We start from the raw sequence: 16,354 nt of genomic DNA, 5'->3' as shown, positions 1-16,354 counted from the left end.
CGAACAACCTAAAGGTCAAAAATGCCAGACCTTGAACTCGCTATTGTGGGGGGCTGTGCCTCCCACACACCCCCACTAAACATATATATATATATATATATATATATATATATATATATATATATATATATATATACATACCAACTCTGAGATCACAATACAGAAAGGGCAAATATTCCGATCTTCACTTTACTGCAATGTCACAAAAAGTGTATCCAGCATTTTCAGCCTTTAGGTTGTTCGCTATTTATAGTTTTCAATGTTCTGATAGGAACCCTTTTACATCACCTTATGGAATCATAGGATCTTTAAACTTTAATAGCCTAATGGCCCTACAGCCCTTACATGATCAGCATATATTGCCCTTGTCCATGAGGGACACAGGAAGAAGCCCTGTGGTGAAATGATAGTCACACAGCCAATTATGCATATGGCATCTGACGAGGTCCATTGAGGTGCTCTGTTTGCCATTAGGAAGTATTCTGTTTCAAAGGTGTGTTAAAGTCTGCTAGACAGATGTCTCCCACCAGCATGTATTAGTACTGTCACATACCAGGTTAATGTACTTACAGTGAAAAATCCATGTACCATGCCACCTACAGATATGCAGCATTTCCAATCAAGCAGGGTCACACATTGCCCCATAAGCAAGGCAGAGATCACCTCTGAGTAGTCTATATGGCACAGGCTACAGTGACAGTAATTTCAGATGATCCCCATTAAACAGATACTGAAGACATTATCATATCAAGGACACCCACACCTCCAGGTTAGTAGCAACACATGAAGCATCAGAGACCATACAGGTGCAACTAACCATAGGCAAAACTGCTATACAACTGGTAGCATGTTACAGACCACCCTCCCAATCTCAAGAACCCCACTCAGCCTTCCTGAAGACATTGGAGGATATGAATGTATCACAAAATACCATCATACTGGGAGACTTCAACTACCCAAACATAGATTGGGTACATTATTCTAGCCCTAATACCCTAGCCCAAAGGTTCCTGGAATTCATAAATTCAAATGCACTGGAACAACTAGTCACCTCTCCCACTAGGGGAGATAACATACTAGACCTGATCATCACAAACATGGGAACAAAATGCTCCACACCGGAAGTATACCCCTAACTAGTGAGATCTGACCACAAACTAATCACCCTGGATATACATATCCCACCTCCACCCCCAGCACAAAAGACCACAGTGAAAAACTTCTCAAAAGCAGACTTCACTCTTCTTAAGACTGAGATGGTATCCTTTAAGCCCACTGTGCCAGTGGATACCACATCCCACAATGCCGAATCCTTCACAAATGCTTTCTATGGACATCTCCAAGAATGCATGGATCATGCAATCCCAAATAAATCCAAGTCCCTCTCCACCAAAGGCAAGTGTCCTGTCTGGTGGACCTCAGCCATTAACAAATTGTATAACAAAAGAAGGAAGCTACTGCACGTCAGAGCAAAATCCCATGAAGGGAAGACATCTCTGATCAACATTAGCAGAAAACTACGTTCTCTCATAAAAACATCCAAGGCCAACTTTGAGAGAAAAATCGCTAAGGACACTAAAGATAACCACAAAGCCTTCTTCAGCTATGTTAGAAACCTGGATGGAAACCCTCAGATATGCTCAGAGTTGGTTCACAACAACAAAAAATACACTGAACCCACAGATATTGCCAACATTCTGGCTGACAGGATCAGTGCAAATTTCTCCCCTCCCTCACCCCCAAAAGAAGAAATACTTATCCCAGCTGAATGCAATCTCCCTGTCATCTCAGATGTCCAAGTGAGAACTGCCCTAAACAAAGCTAAAAACACAGCATCAATGGGACCTGACGGTATCCCGGGTTGCATGTTACGTGAACTCCAAGAGGAGCTAAACCCACACATAAAAATGCTATTTAACCTTAGCCTTACTTCGGGATATGTACCTGAACACTGGCGACAGCAACAGTGGTCCCACTCCACAAAGGGGTGCCTCTACAGACCCTGAAACTACCGCCCCATAAGCTTAACCAGCCTGGTCTGCAAAGCTATGGAAAGAATCCTATGGAACTCATAAACAGAGACATAGGGGACCTACAGACACTTGACCCCACCCAGTTCGGCTTTGTAAAGGGCAGATCCTGCCTTTTGAACCTGGTTGACTTTTTCAAAACAGTCACTAGAGCCATTGATGAGGGCAAAGCAGTCCATACAGCCTACCTGGACTTGGCTAAGGCCTTCGACACAATACCCCACTCAGGCATCATAGATAAGCTCAACAGCTTAAACGTAAACCCTTATGTCACTAGATGGGTTGCAAACTGGCTAAAGGACAGAACCCATAAAGTTAAAATCGCTGGAGCAATGTCAGACTCAAAGCCAGTCACAAGTGGTGTCCCACAGGGATCTGTCCTGGGACCCCTATTGTTCGGCAATTATTTCTCAGATGTTAAAGTAAACATGGGAGGGCTGTGGCTGACAAAGTTCGCAGATGACTGCAAACTAGGCGCCATAGTCGATACACCAGCGGACACATACATCCTACAAAAAGGCCTCACAGAAACGGACAACTGGTGCCGGAGTCACGGCCTTAAACTAAATGCCAAAAAATGTATAGTCATCCCCTTTGGGAAAAACAAAGTACCCACAAATTATCACATAGACAGCAACCCACTGAGTACGGAAAAAGTAATCAGAGATCTAGGGACCCAAGTCGACAGCGACCTCTCATTTGACACCCACGTTGCCAAAGTGGTTAGAAAAACATTCTACCTTGCACACCTCATCATGAAGGGATTCACATCCAGATCCAAGGATGTCATTGTACCCCTATACTCCTCCCTCAACAGACCCATGATTGAGTACAATGCCCCATTTTGTATGTACCTTATCCGGCATTTGCAACAGCTGGAGAGACCACAAAAGTACCTCACCAAGAGGATCAAGGGTCTCCAACATATGTCTTATTCTGCCAGACTAAAGAAACTTCAGCTCTATTCAGTAGCATACCGCCTGCTCAGAGGTGATCTCTGCCTGACGTACAAGGCCATGTCCAATCAGGATCTGATGGACATGCTCCACCTCAAAAAATCCAAATCCATCAGGACCACGAGAGCTAAAGACTTACACCTCGGCACAAGTATGAATAGGACATGCTGGAGGGATAGATTCATAACCCAGAGGCTTCCCATGCTTTGGAACAAGATCCCAGTTCATATTAGGCAGAGCCCCTCACTGACTCTCTTCAAGAGAAATCTTGATGAGTGGATGGGAGATCATAAGTTTACCCCAGGGGTCACATCTGTGTCACTGCTAGACAGGGGCACAGTAAACTAATTCTATTATATAAGGGGACCTTCATCGTGTCACTACTAGACAGAGGCACAGTATTCTAAATTTATACTGTACATTTTTTGTACCATTTCATGGGGTGGCAAAAGCCACATCACTATGGCTAGGCTTACAAATGCGCAGATAGCCTAGTACTATATTGTGAAACTATGAAACTATGTTGTGTGCAATTTCCAGTAGTGCTTGGAAAGGTACATTACCAAATGGCCATTGCACTCAAATATTGGCATCCTGAGGGAAGAGTATGTGGAGGTTATGAATATGTCAATTTCGGGTGACTGTGCCCTCAGTTATGATATATGATTTCTGTCTTATCACTGGGGAGACATAGTGATCTTGGGTGCATTAGGTGTAAACCTGTGTGGCGAGGCCTGTGTGCCCAGGTCTATCACCCCTGAGTATGTATATTAGATGTTGCTACTGATGTGCTACTCACCACAAACATAGGTGTTACCAATGGAAATAATACTACATATATATTTGCATGGAGCTTATGGCCATTAGTATGTCAACAGGCATTTGTTCATCAATACTCTCTTGTAGGATATTGACATAACTCACAGATTCTATGACCACTCACAGTTTGCAGGCATCAGCCAACACTGTCAGCCACAGACATTCAGTTTTTACTTGTATCATGGTTAAATGGATTCCAAGCAGTGGAGGACTCAGGACTGAGCCCTGTTGTACACTGCTGCTTACAGATCAGCTTCTGGAGGTGGATTCCCCTATTTTGAGTATGTGTTCTATCAGTGAGCCACTTAATGATCCCTATAATGATATTACTGTGGATGCCTATGTGGGTGCTTTTGTCAATGATGCCTGAGTGGGGGATAGAGTCACAAGGCTTGTCTAAGTCCAGGGGCGTCGTATGCTGTGATATCCCCACTCCCAGGTCCTTGGTAACTGCCTTGGACGTGTCTACCCAGGTTTAACAGCCATGATCTTCCTGTCAGAAATCCAAACCGTGTACAGTCAACTGTTTGTAGATTATATATATGTTTGATGATCAGCTCCGTGATGATTTGCCCCACAGGCATACAGATATGGCTACACAAGCAAATAGGTCTATAGTTCCAGTGGTCGGTGAATGCACTACCTCTGTGCAAGGGGATAACAGCTGCCATTGTCTAGTTGGCTGGGATGCAGCCAGTGGTTAAAGTATGATTCCAAGGAGTTCCCAATGGTGTTAGTAATCCTTGTTGGATCCCATTTAGGATGCAGCCTGAGATGTTATCATGTCCAATAGATGCTGTGTATCCCCCATAGATAGACCAGTTACAACCTGCTCTGTAGATATAGAAGGTATGGAACAGGTTGTAGGAATGTCGTGTGGCACATGTGTTGGGGACAGGGGAGCAAAGTTATGTGGTATCATTAAGTGCAAGTTCACTGACCATCTGGGCCTCTCCTCTGGGATTACACATGTAACTACACTGTGCATTGTGGTTCTGCTTTGTTGGGGAGGCTAATTTTCTCACATACTGTTTCTACACAACATCACAACAACACTATCTGCTTGTTTTAGCTGAGGAGGGTGTGCCTCCATTTTAGGGGTTCACCCTCACGCAAACTGTCACACAGCAATGTCCAGCTCTTATTGTACAGCCTACTAATGACAATTGTCCACCAGGCATGTTTGCTGTGCCATGAGGATCTTGTTTTCCTCCTGTCAGGTACAGCCGAGTCTATGCAGTTGTACTGCTGCCTACATAAAGCATAGGTGTAGAGCTCTGCATACTTGCTTGTTCAATCTGAGGGATGAAGTGCAGTTAAGCTATATAAACCATTCCATGGGAATGTGGTCAGATGTCATCAGGGAGGACCTCTCAGTGGGGGGTGCAGTGGTCACCCATATTGGTAAAAACATGATGCACTACATTGGTTGCCATTGTGGGGATGTCACGCCACTGGTCCAAGGCATTGTAGTTAAGGATATGGACTAACCTTTGGGCAAGTAAGCTTCAGCACGAATAACCAACACAGTTGGTGGCTACTAAATGTCACCGCAGACCATGGTGTACTGATATATCTTAGACACAAGTGCATTCAAATAAGCACAACAGGTGTCTGGATTCATGGAGCTGCTCCTGTAGCTGGCGACAGCTTGATTAGGTGCACTTCCAGCAGTGAACAGCACCTGCAGTGTCTCCAGGAAATCACAGTGTTTCATCAAATCTGTATCTGTATCTGTCCTTAATGAATATGTATACACTACCTGCATTACCTTGCATACTGTCAGTTTGAGGTCTGAACATGTGGAAGGACATGTAGTCTGGTGTGGCTGTGGTGCTGTCCACAGCCTTAAATCAGGTGTCTTTGACTGCACAAATGTCTGTATATTCCAAGGTGGGGACATTTTCAACAGAGTGGGGTTTAGTGTTGCCATTCCCAGAGTGTAGCAGCATAACTGTGATATATGAAGATGGCGTTCTCATTAGAAAGTTTTCTCTCCAGACAGTGCCTATCAGATTCACTGTGGGGGTGTCAGCAGCCTTGGCCAATATTCAACATCCCAGGGGTGAGAGATGAAGACCATCTCTGACAAACCATTGACATCTGTTGAGCAAGTCATCCCAGCCGGTCATGTAGTCGATCCCCTTCAATGACACGACACGCTAAGGCAATTATTGACGTCCATCATTTTCCATGTGTATTGAGCAATCATCCTACGTAAGGGTCAAATGCAGCTGAAAGCCATGGGCATACTTGTGAGAGACACAGAGTGTCTAAGCTCAGTTATGTGTCTGCATACAGTCCGGTTATGTATATTCCTATCACCTGTAGGAACTATGATTTCATCATTATGTTATCTGATATTCCTTGAGTTGCAGAAATGTGTGGAATGGCATACCCTGTCAACTCACATACAGCTAACTGTGACCTTTCCCATATGCAGCCTGGTGACACAGACATCAATGTCTCTCATGATGTAATCACCTATGAATAATAGGTTTGATTTTTTGTTTTCCCTCAGGTGTTTGACCGATGAGACAGTGGTGCATGAACTATTATGTGTACTGTGCTCTTCAGAGGTATGATTTTCTGAGGTGTCTGTTGTTTGGGAATGTGTCTGGTAAGGAGCTACACACATGCAGGTGTGTGTGATGTAGATGTGGGTGGAGCAGGAGGTGAGCTGCACATGTTGACAAAATGCTCACTGACATATATACTGACTGTTGTTTGAGATACAATGGAATCAAGGTTTGAAATACAGTCACATTTGTCACACATTGTGTTTGTGTAGCATACAAGTAGAGGGGTGGGGACACTTTCCACATCTCATCAGCAGTCATTTATAGTACTATTAGCAATACAGTCATGCTTGTATGTAGTTCACAGCATGCCATCATTATGCAGTGTCATGACAGATGGTTAAATGTAATGTGTCACCTTTATGTAGGTCACCTAAGGTAACACAGCACCTGACAGTGTGCCACACTATGCTTTGCCAGCCATGCAGACCTTGGAGTGACCTTAATCCTGTTATTAGGCTTGGTCACAATACCATACTTACAAGTGTGACACTGTGCAAGTCCAGCAAAGTTAGGGTCATGCTGCCACAACCTTGGGGTTGACAGCCTGAAACACAGTGTTTGTAGGCACTCCTTGCAGTGAAGATATGGATGTCTGTGCATGCACAGAGGACTAACTCAACTTTGCTGATATTATGTTGGGCTTGCAAGCATACAATGCCTGTCAAGCAACCAGACAGCAAACTGGTTGTTGTGTGACATGATGTGGGAGGAGAGACATGTGTTCCGGGTACATAAGTGTACAGTATGACATACCTAGGACATGTGGCAGGTGGACACACTTTGGCCAAAGGTGACCAGTCTTCTGCAGTAGGCCTCAGAGCCATGTCAAGCAGATATCCAACATTAATCTGTTGAAGGGCAGGATGCATGAATTGCTGTGAAATTGTCACCTAAAATGGAGCACTGTCACTGGGCTACTTGTTTCAGCAAGCTTGGACATCTATGCCACTGGACACTGCACATTATACTGTGACACTGCAGCTGTGCTCCTAATCACCATCTGGTCAGTTCCCTAGTGACATGCCAACAACCCTGAAACAGAGGGCATAATACATGCAAAATCCAACTGATTGTTCAGGTTACTAATCAAGGAATGTACCTGGAGAAGGGTATGTGAAGCCTACAGAGCCTTTCATGATATGGGACAACTACATGGATGAACAAACAGATTGTGTCCTTCTTTTCATCATGAGCTTCTTAGTAACATTTTGCATGTGATGACAGAAAAAGTATTGGAGCATGGTATCCCATGAGAAAGTGGGTGTGGTGAGATCAGCATTAGTAGTAGTCAGGCACCAGTAATTCAGAGGACTCCCCTGCTTTCCACGTTCTTCACAAGGTAATTGTGTCCTTTCAGTACACACAGCTTGGGTAGTGTCCAGTTGATGAATACCTATGTAAAACCTGCCACCTTACCTTCACAGGGTGTACATATTACCTTTCCCTCCATTGATTGTCTGTGCTATGTACAGACACCTTGGATGACTATTTTCTTGCAACATGATGGAAGTAACTGCAATACTTAGTTGCACAGAGGACAACTAGCATGCAGTGCAAGCAGTGTCCCCAGATCTCTCGGTCATCTGATATGTAAAGCTATGAAAAGAGTTATCATAGAAACTATCAGTAACAATGTCATACACCTACTGATACTGGACCAAGCACAGTTTGTTTTGCTTAAGGGCAGATAATGCCTACCCTAACCAGTGGACCTCACTGAGTGCTAAACTATGCAATGGATGAGGGGAATATGACTCAATCCACTTACCATGGCCTGACAAGTTGTTTGACTATATTAGGCCATCAGGCATTGATGAAAATTGTGTAGGTTATTTACAAAGTAGTACGTCAGCTGATGGATAGCCAAGTTTCTGATAGTCATAATCTGGGAAGATAGTATGGAGTAGTCCATCACTACATTGAGGCCAGTCACCAGTGGACTTATCTCAGATATCATTAATGGAGTACCCCTGCTAGCCATTCCCTTCTCTGCAGGCATGTCCACTGTCAATCACCTCTGACTGACTACATTAGCAGGTGATTGCAAATTAGGAGCTGTCACTGAATGCCACGTAGAACCAATAGTTATCCAGGACGGCCTGAGACACACATTCAGTTGTTGTCAGAGCCACTGACAAATAGTAAATGCCAAGGACTGCACAATACTATCCTTTTGGAAGTCATCCACCCCTGGAAAATATAGTAGTATCCGCACACCGCACACATTTGAGCCTTTACTCAGGGACTTATGGACACAGAGAGTAATGTAGCCTTTGACTTTCACTGGCCGGTAAGATATGGGGATCTATTCAATTTTGTACAACCTATACAGAAAAGTATGGCATGTAAATCCCAGACTGTCATTGTTATACTGTATTTGGCACTCAAAGCACCTATCATTGAATCCAATAGCACCTTTGCTATGTCACTACACAGGCATATCTTAGAACTGTAGCAGCCACATAGGTTCCATGGTAAACCAATACATATTGTACATAACATGTCCTATGCAGACTGTGTCAGGGCTGTAAATGTGTAGTCTGTCTCCTACATGCTTTGGAGGGGAGGTGTATGGCTGCCATACAGGGAGGTGTCAGATTCCACTGTGTACCTCCCACTTATCCAAGACAGGACAAATACATGTATTACCTGTTCTACACACCTGTACCTTCACAGTGGTATAAACAGTACATGCTGGAGAGGCAAGTATTAACCCAGATACTACACCCTATATGTAACAGGCTCCCCATGCATGTGAAGCACACTTCTGCTGTAACGCACATTATGTGCAAGTTATACAATTGGATACAGAACAAGACAATCATAACTGGTGTAGGAAAAATGTCTGTAATGGACACAGGCAATTTGTAGATGGGTCGCTTCCATCACCACAGCTTGTAGATGTGTTAGCTCCAGAAGCCCTGGTGACACTTATCAAGGGTATCAGACCTTTTCAGAGATTAGGGATGCATGAGTAGGCTGAATGGTGTCATTGTTCTTCTTAGCCTGTTATACACATATGAACCTATGGAGCCATGCTCTTCTAGTGCTATACCTTTCTGAACACATATTTCTTCTGTAGTGACATTTCATCCTGTGCTGTGATGTTTATGGGTTTATTGCTGCTGTGCATCCCCATAGACTCCTGAAACTGGAACATAAACAGGTCTGTGACACACCTTTCATTGTGTAAGTATACAGCCATTACAACATCATACAACATAAGGTACACAAAATAATGTGGCTTACTCATTACAAATGTCAGCATACAGTATCTGTCAGTGACCAGTACATGTGGCATGGCAAAGGCAACAGTGGATTACACAATTACATATTAATTTATATAGTCACCCTGTGCATCAGACACAAAGCTTCATTTCCCTGCATCAATGATGAGGATGACAGGGGTGTGGCACATGTATAATCACTTGCACAGGGTGTTGTGTGTGAGTACGGGAGGCCTAGGCTGACCCAATAGGTTGAAGGCATATGTGTGAGTCAGAAAGGGAAGCAGGCAAGATGGACCATGAAAATGTGCTGTGTGTGTCTGTAGGTGACCTGATTTTGACAGTGGTGTGTGAGTGTGTGCATGAACAGTCAAGCTCAGTGCCAGCCCTACATGTGTGTATGTTGGACAGCTTTGAACCGTGCATGGTAGAACTGACAGTTCATCATCTCTACCCCCAAACATGGTAACTGGTCCTGCCAGCAGCTGCACTGGTACCTCCATCCCCAAGGTCAGAAGCGGTGCTAGTACCTGACAGTGACTGCTGTCTGCTGGGACCATGTCCTTCATGGGAATGCCCAGGACCATGAGCTCATTGCTTACCACATCTTGGTGTTGACAGCACACTCCCCACTGGAGTGCTGGATGTACTGCCACTACAGGAGCGTGATTGTGCATGGCCACATGGACTCTCAGCAGATGGAATTGCTGACCTAAGTGCACAAGTCCAATGCTCAACTCCAGTTAGACATTCCATCATAGACAATGTGCGTTCCAAGACAGACTTTCTGTGATCTATTTCAGACCAACATCATTCTCCTGCATCAATGAACCGATCCAGGGTACAAACAATGTGGTGGAGGCAGTCACGGATGTCAGACTGTGCTGCATCCATAACCCTGAGCATTCATCTAAAGTTCCTTTCAGAACATGCTGACCCAAAACGTACACCAAGTGACCTGTGGTGAGACACCTGCAACAGGTGGTGGAAGGATAGCAGGCCTCCTATCAGCACCCCTGTCAATCCACCTGTGTGGAACCTCACCAGCTCTTTGGCTATGGCCAGCATCAACACTCACTGCAGGCATAGTTGCCACACTTTCCTGTTCAATGTCCCCACCCTGTCCAATATCTGTGGCCTCCAGAGACTGGGTATGATGTGCAGCATACTGACTGTGTGCGGTAATAATGAGGGTAGAAGAGGGATGTAAACTTCTGGGACAGATTCAGCCCCTGTAACCCCCACCTGTGCCTCACGTTGGCTGCCATCATCATCAGAATCTGAAGAGACACTGACATTAAGTTGTGTAGGGGACAGAGACTAACCCCTCTGGTTACCTGTGATAAAAAAGAGAAAGGCAGTACATTAATACCTGCACTATTATGCTCTGCAGTACTGTGTTGCAATCTATGTAAATCTGTATACACTGTTGTCACTATTACATATCTGTTTAACTGCCAACCTCATATAGTAGGACATAAAGACATTACTTTTCCCACAAACATCTGTAGTTAAATAAAAGCTCTTTAAACAGCAATCCCATCAGCAACAATGAAGTACACTGTTGACATTTGTAAAGACTCTGCACAGTTGACACATATGGCAATCTATAATTTCCTGACAATACTGTCACATTTATCAGTCTGGTCACACCTACAAGGCATAGGTATGACTCTAAAGTGTGTACAGTCAGAAAATATCTGTGCAATTGGCAATCATGCCGACAGTACAGCAATCCAGCCAGCAGGCCTGGGATGACACTTTAGCAAATTCACTGCACTAAATCTACATCTCTAACAAAACAGTGCTGTGCTTACCAGAAGCAGGACCATGGCCTTGACTGATTCCTGTTGGACTTGTGAAAAGTTATGGGAGAGGTAATGTAAACACCATTGCATGTTGCACTATAATAGGGTAATACGTCCATATATCTCACATTTTCAGTACTGTAGCTACTTTGTTAATTATGTTGTCAAAATCTGAGCATGAGATTCCAACTGCAGTTAGACTCCTCCTCCCCAAAAAACAAACACCTGACACCCATGTAAAAGTATGTACACCCTGACACACTGAATGCTACAGTATTCCAATGTTGATCAAACTAAGTATGTTAGCCAATGGTATCATTAACAGAGTAATAGGTAACATGTTTTTGTGTTCATGAGCAACATAGGGGGTAAATATACCATTATGTCAACCATTTGGGCAACTGCCAGGCCATGTGTTACATTATGGTAGTCATTTGGAACATGTGTGCTGGCAGTTCTTGTTACTAGCAGGACCTCCATATGTGTATGTTAGTTGTGTAGCTGTGCTAATCTGTAATATCATTATGAAATGATTGTGTACTGCACTCTGATATCAGTGGACCTCATTTGTATTACCTAAGATAAAATCCTCTGTGATGCATATTAATGCATGACCTGACACTTTATGGACTTTATAGTGTTGCTATAGGGATCTGTCAACTGTGTTCCTATCTGCAGGTCTTTGACTTCCATCATTGAAAAGCAGACATTGAATTTGAAATGCATTGTGTGGATAAAGAGTATATGACTCACTCATTCATTGATGGCTTCACAATAATGTAATTTAAATGCTACACACCACTGGATTTGAACCCAGGACCATGTATGACAAAAAATTACTGTTTGAAAAGCATTTAACAGACTGAGCTACTGTGTCATTATTACAGTATGTGTATTTGTCAAGATTTAAGTGCACACATGCTGTGACATACCTCTATTACATCCATCATTATGTGCCTGGCTTTATAAGGATGTATTTCTCCACCAGAGTCCCAGATGAACTTGTATTTTGCCATTAATGTTTTAGCAGGTGCATTTCTAAATGCTGCTGATAAAAGTGCAAATTTATTAGAGACCTCACTTACATCCATTATTCTGTGTCTGGCTTTCTAATCGTGTAGTCCTGTACCAGACTCCAAGTTACACTCCCAGTTTTTTCATTACTCTTTTAGCAAGTTTACGTGACATGGAGTGATGCACAGCTCTGCTTAAACATGCTTAATGATGGAAACTTGCAATTATTATGTTTTGCTTAAACCTCCTGTTTTAATTAATAGCTGTGTAGAGTGGCAGATTGATGCACTGGTCTGCAGGTGCATTGGTCTTGGGCTTGAAATAGGGCACAGGTGTACATTTTGTACGTGTTTATTATCATTTCAAACATATACATCAATATAGCTCCATTTCGCTGAGCTTAGCGATGATGAGTGACATGCCACATCACACAGCATCACATAAAAAATCTTTAAAGAAAAGAAATATTGGGAGATAGAGCAGTAGTGAAATGGGGTGCAAGCAGTGGGAAAACATAGTGAAAAGCAGGTAGGTGTGTATAGGAAGGGTGTCAGAAAGAACCATAGCTATCCATTTCTTGTACAGCAACAACTGTGCACTTTAACAGAATTTGTAGATGAATTTGGACTGTCACCCCCAGAGAGAGAGGTGAGGACAACATAATTGTGTTGTCAAGCCAATTGGACCAAATTATCTGTGTTCAGTGGACACATGCGAAATGGAGAGCTATGTATGGGACAATATTTTTTGTGGAGGACAGGTGCCCATTTTTTAAGTGAGAGTGGAATGTTGGGGAAGGGACATAGGTACGTGTGGGGGAGGTAAGTTGAGAAGGTGAGGAAACTTTTTCAGACAGACAAGACAGACAAGACAACAGACAGGGCTGGTATGTCACACAAGAGGGGGGTAACACCTTGGATAGGGAGGGTGTTGTGGAATCCCAGTCTCAGGTGCCTCCACAAGGTAGCAGTGCAACTCACATCCCCACCCATGGAACTGTTGGCACTGCTCCTTCACTGACTCTGTAGTGGCAGTGGTGGAGGCTGGCAACCAGGGATTAGGCTGCCCCACCAGGCTGGCAAGCATCTCCTCCATCTGGCGCAGGTGATGTCTGAAAGTTTGGAAGAACATCCATTGCACCATTCCTGATATTTCATTACAGGTGACAAAATCAACCCCTCCACCCCCACTCCCAGAGGGTGGCCCAGCCACAGGTAGTACAGGAGAAGTAGATGGAGCACCACCAGGCTGTGGCCACTGTGTCATGCTGAGCAAACAGCCATTCAAAAAAATAAAATAAAAACACGTAGACAAAAATAATTAATTACATGTGGTTTCTATTTTTAGATGTCTGGCAGATGTCAGCTGTCTCTGTGTAAGTGCAACTCGGCACTGCTGTGTTCAATGCCACACCATGCAAATGGCCATTAAAAAAAAAAGAAAAGAAATAATGAATTATATTTGGTTTGCATTTTTAGTTGTCTGGCAGGTGTCAGCTGTGGATGTGTAAGTGCAGCTCGGCACTGCTGAGCTCCACGCCATGCCTTGCGAATGGGAATTAAAAAAAAGAAAAGAAAAAAAAACAACAAAATATATTACAATTCATAGATAGTTCTACACTAGCAGGGTACATAACAGGGATTCTTTTCCTGTGCATAACATCTGTCCAGGAATTTCCTGGACAGACCACAACCACAGGACAGCCTCTACACTACTGCCTACATGGATTCAATATCTGTGTTACTATGATCTCCCTTGCCAGCGTGCCATGATTAATATACATGGCACTCTGCCAAGGGGGAACCATGGATGTGTACACAGGTATATTCCATGTAGGTTCTACACAGATTTTATTGAATCCTGGGGATTGTTTACTTTATAGAATGTGATTGTTATATGTTGTTTACTTAGCAGCCGAACATTCGTAGTAATTTTTTAGTTGAGTATCACACTGTGATTGCCTGATGGCTAAGCTGATAGTTGAAAAGGGTTTATGGACCATTCTCCTTAGCTGATTATCAAACAATAAATAAAATAAATAAACATGCCATAAAGTGAAAGCATAACAACCATAGAGTAGGAATGGGGAAAAGAGGAGTAAATTAAAATAACTCTAAAAATATTGTATCAGTCAGTGGGGATCCCGGTATCACAGGAACGGGGATGGTTTCTAGACACTATCGCTTACAGCCATATTTAGCCATTTTATGAATTTTTAAGGTATTAAAAGAAAAAAAAATTAGCAAAAATAGTCAGCCAATGCCAGAGTCATTCATAAGAGATTACAGCACTGCAGCACAGGGGGTTTAATTCATAATTCTGATACATTCACTCAGCATTTTTTTTTCAGAATCAGCAATGTCTGTGAATGAAAGAAAATTGCAGAAGGTGAGAGGTGAGCCACTTTCTTTCCAGAAAGACTCATGAATTCATAGACTAAATTACTAAGAGAATTTGTGGTGTAAACATAGTGGAAGAGTACAATAGTATATGTGGGATAGGTGCAAGAAAATCCTAACAGTACAAAAGTTATAAAACTAGAGCTAGAATACAAACTACAAGTTAGCTTCAGACAGTAGTACTGGAATAGCAGGCATTTCAGAATATGTAACTCTCTTTTTCAATGTGTGATGAAACATGGTCGACTGTAAATCAGTTTTCAAATTATCTAGTTACAATGGCTTTATTAAAATCAGAATGAAGGTAGTCTATTGTGTATCCTTACACCCAGATGTACCTATACATGCACTATATTTTTAAGGCCTGTCCAACATAAAATGATTCCTAAGACTTTAAGATTAGAAAAAGTGACTGCAGAGCAATAGATCAACATTACCTTCTTCTCTTGGGAGATTAACTGCAAATATCGACCAAAACACTAACTTGGAACGACCATCCTTTTGAGAATATCTTCTTTGTAGTACAGAACACTTACAAATAAAAGAGTGGATTAAACATAAAATACTCACAGAGTCCGTCTTCACGTTACATCAGATGACCTTCCTTCCTTGTTAAAAGTGCCAGGAAGTTCCAGGAAGATGGGCAGTCTCAAAACCAAGCTTTACAAGACGTAAAAGATGAAAGCACATTCAGGGACACAATCAATGGGGAGAACAGCAATCAATTTAAAGGCTCCAGAAGTCTGGCTTGTTTTAAAATACAAGGTAGATCCTATGCTGAAAAACAAAGAAATGTTATACATTAAAAGTTCAAAAGTAATTTACACATAGCGGAAATGTTCATGTTAAAATACTATCAGGTATGTGTCTTTAATTTAACATGTTAACAAATACATTTAAATATTCTGAATACAGAAATATTTTGCAAAACAAAGAAAATGATGCTTTAAAATAAAGTAGTTGTATGAAGAAAGTCTTTCACTCGGATAAAAATTAAACTTTCCAGGAGTAAGCTAATCCTGGAAGTAGGTATTAGAACAGTTCTCACTCAGTTATGCTGAAGTGCAACATCTAAATGCTCTTTGTGTGTGTGTGTGTGTGTGTGTGTGTGTGTGTGTGTGTGTGTGTGTATGTGTGTGTGTGTGCGTGTGTGTGTGTGTGTGTGTGTGTGTGTGTGTGTGTGTGTGTGTGTGTGTGTGTGTGTGTGTGTGTGTGTGAGCTCATGCAAACATTTTCAATCTAACCCATTGTTTCCTGAGCCTGCCTGATCTCTACCCATATGTCTTTATTTGAAAGCTTGCATTATTTCCTTCTGGAGTACATCTCATTATTTTGTAGTATGTCATTTCAGACTGTATTTTCTGTTTGTATGGTTCTAAGAAATTTATATTTTGTTGCATGAAAGTGCTAAACTAATAAAAACATCTATCTTACCATGGTTTAGCTAAAGCAAAATATGCAGTATTCAGAAGGAAACTGGTATTCATATAACTGGCACTCATGTAGTTTAAATGTTACT

The 16,354-nt window shown here is 42.5% G+C and overlaps 1 protein-coding gene across 3 annotated transcripts in view; it reads right to left on the bottom strand.

Annotated features, from left to right (window-relative positions):
* The window catches only part of LOC122792266, a 62,813-nt gene extending 47,306 nt beyond the window's left edge, over positions 1-15,507 (bottom strand). For 2 of the 3 annotated variants that reach the window (XM_044060017.1, XM_044060019.1), the window contains exon 1: positions 15,273-15,399. The gene's annotated coding sequence lies outside the window, so the exon portion shown is untranslated. The other variant, XM_044060018.1, reaches the window with a different exon arrangement.
* Positions 15,508-16,354: the final 847 nt, after the last annotated feature.

The sequence above is a fragment of the Protopterus annectens genome, chromosome 1.part2 (assembly GCF_019279795.1).
Source record: "Protopterus annectens isolate FY-2018-M chromosome 1.part2, PAN1.0, whole genome shotgun sequence".
Lineage (NCBI taxonomy): Eukaryota > Metazoa > Chordata > Ceratodontiformes > Protopteridae > Protopterus > Protopterus annectens.
The sequence above is the reverse complement of the archived record's forward strand: the minus strand, read 5'-3'. Positions and strand labels throughout refer to the sequence as shown.